Consider the following 8,647-nt stretch of genomic DNA (forward strand, 5'->3'; position numbering starts at 1 on the left):
CCGCGCCCTAAAGACATGGCTTTTTCAACAAGCGGGTCTGGCCTAGGGAATTTTAGTGGGGTTTTTAAGGGTATTTTAAGGGTAATTTTAACGATTGGCCGCTTCAAATATTTTCTTTTAATTTGGTTTTAATGGATATTTATTGTATTGTGGTTTTATAAGGCTGTTAGCCGCCCTGAGTCCGGTGAGGAGAAGGGCGTGGTACAAATTAAATTATTATTATTATTATTATTATTATTATTATTATTATTATTATTATTATTATTATTATTATTATTATTATTATTATTATATACCTAAAGTGTGAAAATATATACTAAATCCAAGGTGGCTTAAATAAGTCCACAACTTTCTTTGAAAACTATATGCAAAGCTAATATTATCAATAATATTTAATGGAAAATGGAAACCAGGCCTAACTAGATTCTTTAAAACAATGTCCTGTTCGAGATTCTGAGTACTTATAACAATCTCATATTCTCTAAAAGTGTCTGAGACTTAATGCTATCCAGATGCACTTAGAGTGGAATTCCTACCCTTTGAGCAATCTCTAACTAATGATTGTGGAGTCTAATAACAACTTTAAGTTCAGGTGTTTACTATACTTGCATTAAATAAGATGATGTCTTATTATATTTCCAGATTGAGAAGTCTCACTCTTCCCTAGGAGAATATAAGAATGTCATAGCCGATGTCCACAATAGTGATGGTATAATGGTTTACTAGGTCAACCATATTTCCTGTGGAACCTGATGGCTGCATTGTTTCCTACTAGACTCTGCATTATTATATTCGAATAGCAATCTTTAATCTAAACTATATCTCTAAAAGTCCTAGGATACAACTTTTCCAGTTTAAAAGCAATCTAACTTGTGTCACATAACATACTTTTTAAAAGGAGGTACTTTATCTGCAGGATATTTACTCTGTTCTCTGGAGTTGGGATTATATGCAAAGAATAAACTATGACTATATCACTAGAAATGCTACTATGGAGTCTTCTGTGTTTGCCCCAAGAACAGCTAAATTGCTCCCTAGGAGGAAGTAAAAGGTTTCTAATGGTATTTAATTTTTAGCTATATTTTGATATGAACATAATGGAAGAAAGCAAAAGCCGGCATATTCCATTCTAAAACGTTGCACATAGATTTGTGCATCATGTAAAAGATGCACACCGTAATATAGTTCTTCAGTAGATGACAGAGCTCATACAGTGAAAGCCATTGCTCTAAATCCCCAATGATACAGGCCAAAATGAGCAACTTTAATGCTTTCTAACTGCAATTCACATAAGTGCATTTTGGGATTGTATTTTTTAAGCTCTGTCTTAAAAAAACAGTTAATAGAAATGCCAGGCTGATTCTTATTTTGTCCTTATAACTTTCCATTGAATCTACAGTCAGTTAGGAATTTTGCCCATCAAGAAGGATGGAATATCTGATATTTACTTTTTTATAATTTAGACATGACTTTTATTTGAAGGGATATTTTTACTGAAAGGGTGCAGATTCCTTAGTGAATAGATGTATTAATGCTGCTTGCTTTTGGTGTTTATATGTGCCACTTCTAATAATTGTCACTATTGACCTACATGAGAAAAACTTGACATGTTTATGGACGACACTATAAGGCTAAAGTGCATGTTGTTTCTCTTTGAAATGGGAGACTCTGTAGAATACTGTTATTTACTAGGCATCTTGGCTTCTCACGTGAATACTTAGGACCAACAAATAAATGAGTAGAAAAGCAATGACATTAAAAAATGTGCACATGCACAAATTCCCAAATGTTTACAATGTGGTTTTTCTGAAGGAATATCAAGTCAGTTGCCTCTGCCATTGTCCTTCAGTAGGAAACATCACTAGAGAAAGAAATTCCCATTACAAGAAGGATTTCCATTAAGTTCTTTTGTTCATCAAATGGCCATTTGCTCTGCATAGTACTCCCATTTACTCTTCCTTGTAACAGCTTAGCTGAAAGGGATTGTTAATGATGTATAATGATGGACTGCTGAATGCAAGAAATGATAGGGACTTCATATGCTTACTATCACAATAGGAACTTTATAGATACAAATGTTTACTTTTATCCATTCTTAATTGTAAAATAATGAACTATTTATTTCACCCATTTAAAGAATGCCACTTTTGATTGCCTACTACATCATCAGTTAACCCATCCCAGTAGATCTAGGAAACACTGATAGTGGTTCAATATCTTCATGAATGACTCAGGTGACAGAATAGAAGGGAAACTTATTAAATTTGCAGATGAAACTAAGCTAGTCAACACCCTAGAAGACAAGCTCAGGATTCAAAAGGATCTTGACAGACTTAAACAATGGGTCCTAGCCAGCAAAATGAAATTTAATGTAGAAAAAAGCAAGGTTTTACACTTAGGCAGGAAAAACGAAAAGTATAAGTACAGATTAGTGAAACCTGGCTCAAAAACAGTAACTGTGAAAGGGACCTTGGAGTCCTAGTGGACGATCACTTAAATGGCTAAGAGTATGTGGCAGTAGCAAAAAAAAATGAATGCAATCCTTGGTTGCATAAACAGAGGCCTAGAATCAAAATCACATGAAGTATTAGTACTACTTTACAAAACCTTAGCAAGACCACACCTGGAATACTGCATCCAATTTTGGTCACCACATTAGAAAAAAGATGTTGAGCCTGTGGAAAAAGTGAGGAAGAGAAGAACAACTAAGAAGATTAAGGGCCTAGAGACTAAAACATATGAAGATGGTTTCAGGAGTTGGGTATGGCTAGTCAACCTATTTTCCAAAGCACCAGAAGGTAAGATAAGAAACAATGGATGGAAATTATTCAAGGAGAAAAGCAACCTGGAATTAAGGAGAAACTTCCTAACAATGAGAACAATTAACCAGTGGAACAGCTTGCCTTCAGAAGTTATGGGTGCTTCATCACTGGAAGTTTTTAAAAAGAGACTTGACAGCCACTTGTTTAAAATAGTATAGGGTCTCCTGCTTGAACATGGAGTTGGGCTAGAAGACATCCAAGGTCCCTTCCAGCTCTGTTCTGATTGATTCTGATTGGTTTCCCAGTTAGATGATGCATGTTAGATGATGCCAGAAAATGTTTTTTTCATCCTGATGCTAATTCTTTGGAATAGCTGATTTTGAATCTAGGCTGGATCTCTGGAAGACAAAGAAATCTGAACTTTTTCACAGGGCCTTTGGAAAATGAATGCTCATATTGGTTGACTATTTTTATTAATTATTGTCAGTATTCTGGTTGTTATTCACTTTTTGATTTGATCATTTTTACTTATTGTATTGACTATATTACTACATACATACTTACATACATACATGTATGCTCAACAGAAAGGACATAAAATAGGGAAATAGGGAAATGTAGAAACTCTTCTTTAAGATGTTTTTCAGTATTGGGTCTTTCAGTTGAGAAAATATACAGTGCATGGGAAACTATTTATAAAATTATGGACAATGCACAAAATGTGGACTCCCCCAGCAGCTTGCCCTATAGTACCATTGTCAAATTCATTCTTTGAAGTGGCTGGCAAAAAATTAAGAAAAGTAGAATTTGCTACTGGAAAATGCAATAACAGTGATAAAGTTAAGCAACTTTAAAAAGGATTTTGAAAAAAAATCCATAAGGAATAAAGCCAGCAATGCAATATGTATTCAGTCAATGGTGGAATTCAAATACCTGAACAACCGATTCTCTTATTTGATGCAGGTCTTGGCCTCCGAGACCTAGAATGGACTTCCGGAAGTGGCATCCATGCCCTTTTGGTGCATCGTTGTAGGCCTGAGAGGTGTCCGAGGCCTAGAATGGACTTCCAGAAGTGGCATCCACGCACTTCCAATGGGCTGTTCTAGGCCTGGGAGGCCTTCTCCAGGTCTCCGAGGCCTAGATTGGACTTCTGGAAACCAACTGATTCTCCGAATGCAGCAAAATTTAGCTACTGGTTCTACCAAACTGGTGCAAACCGGCTGAATCCCACCACTGTATTCAGGGTATAGTCAAGGGTAGGAGGTAGCAAGCCTTTCAGTATTAAAGGCTGATACACATGAGGGGGAAAATACTTTTATGCTAGTATTCCACCTGTTTTGCTGAAACCTGGCTTGCCACTGTGGGAATAAAAGGGCCTTTAATTCAGTGGACTCTTTTTGCATTCTTGCAAAAGTTCTCCAGAGTAACATGTGTTTGAATCAAGTATTACCTAGAATGATGATACATTAAAATCTGCAGCTGTAGAAAGGGAAACATTGTCACCATAACTGCAAAACGTGCTGTCTGTAACGTGTTTAGCATATATAATTCATGTATTATTGTATCAGTGCAAAGTGTTGTATTATACTTTACATGAAGAGTACTTCTGCATAAGTTGAAAAAATCATCTTCTCTACTTGTTTCTTTGTTCACCAGTATTTGTGAAAGGTATTGCAATCTAATACCATTGGAGACCCCCCAAAACACTACCCTTGTATTATTTTCTATGAATTCTCATACAATTTAGTGTAATATATTTTTTAGACATTCTTTCAGAGGAGAAGAGAATTTTGGTGATATTGTCATGGGTGAAGACCGACACTTATTTAGTTACAAGAAAGATGTCCTTCTTTCTTAGCATTACCTGCCAGAAGTCAGTTATCTGAAGCCTGCAGTTTTTCTTGCTTCTTGTGCGTTAGTTAAATCCTGAGAGAAGATAGGAGGGAACTCTTCCCATTTTTTTCCAGTCCAAGAAATATGAGTATCCATGGAGTAATGAAAAGAAGTTGGATCAAAAACAAAATAACAAATCAAAAGACAAAGAGAGAAAACTTACCAAATAAAATACATCTCAACCACATTTATCATTTTTAACAGTTAACTTAAAAATACCCTCAAGAGAATTTTGAAAGAATCTCTCAAGCACCCTGAAAAGATGATGGGTAAAACAGACGTTTGCTCTATAGAGAAGGATGTTTAAGAAATAACAAATATCTGTGTGGCATTAATATGAGCAGAGACATTTGCATTCCATAATCAAACAATTGTCCTCAACAGATCAAAAGTGTTCAAGCTACCATCAGGGAATTTCAGCATAGGAGTTGGATCAAGATTTAAAAAAAAGTATATTCTGCTATTACTCTCATCTAGCATCTGCATCAATTAAAAACTAATTGGATTTGACGCTAGTTTATTTTTATCTTCCCTACTGGATCCACCAATCAAGCACTAGGTTCCAGAAAAAATATGGATCCATGATTGTCATTATGCAAACCATTACAAAGTGTCCCAGTTTTTCACACTTAAAATATAGAGCTCCAGCCAAAAAGTGGCCTTTTCCATATCTTGCATTTATAATTCCAGATAGTTTTTCACACTTTGCTGAATACAACTCCCAGCATTCTTCACTATTGGCCATGCAAATTTGGAGTTACAGACAAACAATGTCTCAAAGATTTTAGGTATTCCATGAGTCTCCTTTAGTGAAAAGTCTGGAAATTTTCTAGTTACAGTTTTGATAGATTATGATTTTTTCCCCTTTAATATTTTTGTTTACTAAGATCCTTTTCTTATTAATTTTTTGTAATTACTGTGTTATATTTTGGCCTTGAACATTTCAGAATGCCTTACCATTTTGACTAGAGAGTGATTTGTCTATACTTGCTGTTTTATTCTTAGGTCAAAGTATTTATCACTGCTTTACCTCTGATACAGTTTTCTTTTAGATCCTTAAATCACTGCTTTTTGCCACCTTGCATACAGCTCTTACAGAAATAAAAAATAAAAACCCGCTCAACTTCTGGAACTTTGAACTTTAACATGAAAACTGATTTTCTCGTAAAATATATTGTTCTTGGAAATAAAATACTCATAGAAACTGATCAGCACCCTGACAAAATCATCTTTATGGTTTTTGTGTATAAAAGCAAAGTTCTGTAGAAGTGGTCAGCTTTATTTCCCATAACAAAGATAAGAAGCAAAGTTCTGTAAAAGTGGGTTAGTTTTATTTCCCATAACAAATATAACAAATCTAACCTCTACTTTCTCAATCTCCTTATGGGGCGTTATTGAAATGCATAAATGAAGAAATCTTTTTTCTAATTTGAGCTTTCAGAGGATAGACTGAAACTTTCTGGAGTTAGACACTGAGCCATGGAAAGTGTTTGATATATTATGGCATAGTCATCAACCATGATGTCAAAATATTTCAGAGGAAAAAATAAAAATGGATGTTCACTAGATCTTTTATTACAAAGTACAGCCTAGAAGATCAGCATGGTTGAACTTACTCGGCTGGGTGACAGTGTCATTTGTGGTTGGAACAGCAATATAATAGTTAACCCTCCATTACACACCTACAAAGCATGAAATATTTTCACTGATCGTCACTTCTCAGGTGGGGCAGCTGAGTACTGCAGTGCTGTTCGGTGAGTGTATTTTGTGGAGTATATTTAATAAGGTTTGCCATCATCCATTTTATATCCAATTTAGGTAATGAATTGGTGGTACTTGGTTCAATAGTAGTAACTGTGAGAGGGATCTTGGAGTCCTAGTGAACAATCACTTAAATATGAGCCAACAGTGTGCTGCAGTTACTAAAAAAGCCAACACAGTCCTAAGCTACATTAACAGAAGAATAGAAACAAGAACATGTGAAGGGTTAGTACCACTTTATAATGCTTTGACAAGACCACACTTGGAATATTATATCCAGATTTGGTCTCAAAAGATATTGAGACTCTAGAAAGAGTGCAGAGAAGAGCAACAAAGATGATTAGGGGACTGGAGGCTAAAACATATGAAGAACGGTTGCAAGATTTGGGTAGTCTAGTTCAATGAAAAGGACTAGAGGTGACATGATAGTAGTGTTCCAATATCTAAGGGGCTGCTGTAAAGAAGAGAGTCAACCTATTAACCAAATCACCTGAAGGCAAGACAAGAAACAATAGATGGAGAGAACCAATCTAGAATTAAGGAGAAATTTCCTGACAGTTAGAACAATTAATCAGTGGAACAACGTGCCTCCAGAAGTTGTGGGTTTTCCAATACTGGAGGTTTTTAAGAAGAAATTTGATAACCATTTGTCTGAAATGGTATAAGGTTTCCTGCTTGAGCAGGGGATTGGACTAGAAGGTCCCTTTCAAATCTTATTCTATTATTCAAATCATGAACCAAGGTAAAAAGGTATGTACATTTTCCATCTATACTGGGCAACCTTTCTTGGAATTACTTTTTGTTAGAAATATGGGGTATAAATTTAAATATTAATTAATAAATTAGAATATATATTCAGGCACCTCTCAGATTTCTAACATCACAGCTCTTGAGGCCAGCTTTGAAAGCTGCCTCTTCTATTTCATGACAAGTTTGAACTCCTCTTTTAATTAATGATGTACAAACCGTGACTTAGTGATACAACAATTAATAGATGACATTTAAGTTGAGAATACAGGTTCAAATCTTCATGAGTTTTTAAACTTGTCAAAATATGTAGAAACACAATTGCCCTTCTATAGCTACCTTTGCAAATGTCTGATTTGTATGCCTAAGACATTCTTGATAGAGCAGTTAATGCACCCATTTAGAAACATAAATTATCTATGATACTAAAGGAAATACATGGTAAAGTGTTATTATTATATGCATAATGCCTATGCCCTTGAGACTGGGAGTACTTGAGAAAACAGTAGTTACCATAATGTATAGCAAAACTCTCTTTATTATACCAAAATATGTTCTGTTACTGCCATCATTCTTTGAGTTCCAAATATTTTAATAAATATGTATATAAAGTAAAAATATGTTTCTGAATTTACCTGGTCTTTTCATTAATATTTAGTTTTGTGATCTTCCTATGAGAAGGTGTCAAACTGTTGTCTATTAAATGTTATTATGAAAACACTGAAGCTTGGACTTTTATCATCTTTTATTGACAAACATGGCTCTCAATACTTCAACAACTTAATTAGTGACACAAGATGACTGCATAATACTAAATATTATGGCCATTTCCTTTCCATCTCTTTAAATATATGTGGCAGCTCTATAAATCTACTAGGAGAGATGGAGTCAAAATTTAACTATTTTTCAGTTTATTACAAAGAGATTGCAGCTGAGATAAACAAAAGCATTATCTTCTAATCCCATTAAGAATGTTTCATGCAATAAGAAACACAAATTGTAAAAATGACAGTTATGATAAACAGATTATCCTCTGAGACATTCATCCTCCTTGCCAGAACAATTCAGAAATCAGAGTGGCCCAGCACAATTTGTGTCCCAAATACTTAAGATGTGTCTACACATTCGGGCAGTTATCCTGGATTTTAAGGACATGGGGCTAGAATAAATTGTTCTCTTTTTGGTTTTCTTTATAGAAAATTGTAGCAGCCCAATATTTACATAAAATAGAAGTCCCTGCTACATCCAAAATAAAATTGTGTGGTTTTTTTTAAAAAAAGAATATATAAACATCAACTTTACAAAAACATATAGACCAAAATGTGCCTTGTTGAAAAACTGTGCATGAAAATATATACAAATTTTGAGAGTCTTTCAAAAATATTAATATGAGGACAGAAAAAAATATCCAACATAGTTTGTAAATACAGTTTTTATGTTTGCCTAATTACTTTTCAGAATATAATTATAAATGAAGAAACATA

The 8,647-nt window shown here is 34.5% G+C and overlaps 1 long non-coding RNA gene across 1 annotated transcript in view; it reads left to right on the forward strand.

The window, feature by feature from the left end:
* The window catches only part of LOC107288996, a 25,704-nt gene extending 24,545 nt beyond the window's left edge, over positions 1-1,159 (forward strand). The window contains exon 3 of the long non-coding RNA XR_001548914.1: positions 643-1,159. This is a non-coding gene — a long non-coding RNA (uncharacterized LOC107288996). The remainder of the gene's footprint in view (positions 1-642) is intronic.
* The last annotated feature ends 7,488 nt before the right edge of the window (positions 1,160-8,647 follow it).

The sequence above is a fragment of the Protobothrops mucrosquamatus genome, unplaced genomic scaffold (assembly GCF_001527695.2).
Source record: "Protobothrops mucrosquamatus isolate PMUCROS unplaced genomic scaffold, P.Mucros_1.0 scaffold_128, whole genome shotgun sequence".
Taxonomy (NCBI): Eukaryota; Metazoa; Chordata; class Lepidosauria; order Squamata; family Viperidae; genus Protobothrops; species Protobothrops mucrosquamatus.